A 2,961-nucleotide genomic window follows, 5' to 3' on the forward strand; every position below is an offset into this window, starting at 1 on the left:
AAAAGCCTATGTAGCCTGGAACCCTATTTAAAAATACTTTTATTCTCTGGTAATGTGTGCTTACTATAGAAAACCTAGAAAACGTAAAATGTATACAACACAAATTATTTATAATCCTGACCCTTAAAGATAACCAATTAACACTGGAGCATTGCTTTAAGTCTTTTTCTCTCTTATGGGAGTATGGGTGTGTACACATTTTTTTTACACAAAGATAACATATGGCTGCAGTTGAATATGCTTTTTTTCACACCAAACATTGTCCTATTTCATCAGGCCCTAGTGTTACTGTTATTTTTACTCACTGCATAGTGTGGATCTATCAGTTTATTCAACAGTATCCCTATTGTTGGATTTATAAGTTATTTTAAGTTTTGCACTATTAAAGAATCCTGTGCTATAAACAGTCCTGTGGTGGATTTCCTTAAATACTTTCATACATTACTGGTCATTTCCCTAGGATAAATTACATCAAGAAATATGAATACAGAAGTCTTTCCAGATTGCCCTCCATAAAGACTACAAAAAAATTTACCGTCAACAATAAATTTTGCTGTTCCTGCAGCAAATTACTGTAACCTTTGCCGGTTTGGTAAATTTTATGTGTTTATTCATCTCTGTACATATTGGCTAAGCCAAACACTTTTTTCTGTATTTAATGGGCATTAAGTTTGGTTGTTTGCCCCAAATTATTAATAATTGTTGGATTTTTTACATGTTAATAGCCGAATAGCTTTTTTACTTTAAAATTCACTTTCTTAAAGTACTAAAGGGTGGAGTCAATTTTTTTCCCCTCCCTCCTACCCCATAGTTTTCCATTAGGATGTTCGTCTTTTTTACAGTGTTACAGAGTTCATTGCTACTGAATATGCCTGGTGTTAAAGCAATTCTGGTAAAAAAGAGTGGTCAGAGAAACTTGCTTGAAAAAAAAATTAGGGACTTCCCTGGTGGTCCAGTGCTTAGGACTCCATGCTCTCACTGCCAAGGGCCTAGGTTCGATCCCTGGTTGGAGAACTAAGATACCCTGCATGGCCAAAAAAATTAAAAAGCTTGAGACAAAATATCATTCTTAGGTTTCAGATCATAAAAAAGAAGATGCTCTCATACTTCCTTATAAATTTTTTGTTTTCTTAGTAATCTCCTCTCCATTGACGTACTGGAGATCTCGAGTTTCTGAGTATGTGGCATTTGGCAACTTGAGATTTGAAAATAAGGACTTAAGGATGCACAAAATAGTTTAACAGAAATAGGAAAAGAAATTTCTTCAAGCTTGGGATTTCTGAGTGGTATCTGTGGAAAATGAAAGTTCTTTAATCTGTAGTCTAAAGGAAAGGAATTATGTGGTCCAGAATACATTTTACTTTATTATTTTTATTTTTGGCTGTGTTGGGTCTTCGTTTCTGTGCGAGGGCTTTCTCCAGTTGCGGAGAGCGGGGGCCACTCTTCATCGCGGTGCGCGGGCCTCTCACCATCGCGGCCTCTCCTGTTGCGGAGCAGAGGCTCCAGACGCTCAGGCTCAGCAGCTGTGGCTCACGGGCCCAGTTGCTCCGCAGCATGTGGGATCCTCCCAGACCAGGGCTTGAACCCGTGTCCCCTGCATTGGCAGGCAGACTCTCAACCACTGCGCCACCAGGGAAGCCCCTACATTTTACTTTAGAAATTGATTTGTGGGAATTCTCTGGCGGTCCAGTGGTTAGGACTCAGCGCTTTCACTGCCATGAGCCGGGGTTCAATCCCTGGTCGAGGAACTAAGATCCCACAGGCCATGTGGTGCGGCCAAAAAAAAGAAAGTAAAAGAAAATTTGATTTGTTCCAGAATTTAAATGCCTCTACCCTAAAAATGATTGAAAATTTTCTGTAAGTATCTACTGGATTCACAAATGCTGAATAATTCTCACTAAATTCAAAATTTTTCAGTCCTTTTCTAAATACAGCCAAGACATACACAATTAAATGTGGGCATTCAGAGCTGAATATTCATCTTAATAGCTCATGGAGGAAAAAACGAGATGAACACCAGCTTGTCCTCAAGGTAGAGATGTTGGTGACTTTTCCCTCAAGTGTTAATGGGTAGTATGAGAGGGATGGAAGGAAGTAGTTTTTAAACCACTGACTGGGTCATTATCCTGATAAATGTCCATCTTGAACTTAGACTTATTAATGCGTTTTTTAAACTTACAATTTGATTACTATTTATGATTCAAAAATTCCAACTCTACATTGCCAGCAGAAGGCCATATGCCTGTTTTCAGTGAAGAGATAGCTGCATGTTGGAGGCTCTTTAAACCTACACGTATCCTTTTCTTTTAATCGCACACATATCTATTTTTAGCAGACTAGCAAATTCGTTTTATGGTAGCTGTTTCCTTGATCTTAAATATCCTCATTTCATTGTTTTCCTATTTTTTCCAGAAATCAAAGAGTATACTTAAAAAAAAAAATCCACATTTTTGTATGTAACATTTCCTATCTGTAGTTAATAGGCAGTCCCTTAACTATCATGATAACCAAAATTTTGATTTGCTACTTATACTAGGCAGTAGTTGGCACATAGCCGTCCATATCAGCAAGTGTGCTAGCACCTCCAGTTAGTTGGAGGGGGACTCCAGTTGATTTAGAATACCTTTGATTACCTGGAGTGATCTGAGTTGCTCATTCAGAAAGAGAAAAGTCAACTGCATCAGGGTTTTAAAAGCAGTATTTATTGATTGAAAATAAATGTGTAGATAAGCTCTCAGTAGCATGGACTCCATATTATTTTTTAATGAGCTTGAAGTACATGAAGACTCCTTAAATCTTCCGCCATTTATCTTGTGTGTGCTTTTAACCACCACCACATTCAAACGTGGGTGAATTTTCAACATTTTACTCAAAAAATTTTTTCTTTAAATTCTTCCTTCAGCAGCTCTTCATAATTTGACAAACTTTTGGAAAGAGACAGATAAAAACACACGACAGTGG

Source organism: Balaenoptera ricei, chromosome X (genome assembly GCF_028023285.1).
Source record: "Balaenoptera ricei isolate mBalRic1 chromosome X, mBalRic1.hap2, whole genome shotgun sequence".
Lineage (NCBI taxonomy): Eukaryota > Metazoa > Chordata > Mammalia > Artiodactyla > Balaenopteridae > Balaenoptera > Balaenoptera ricei.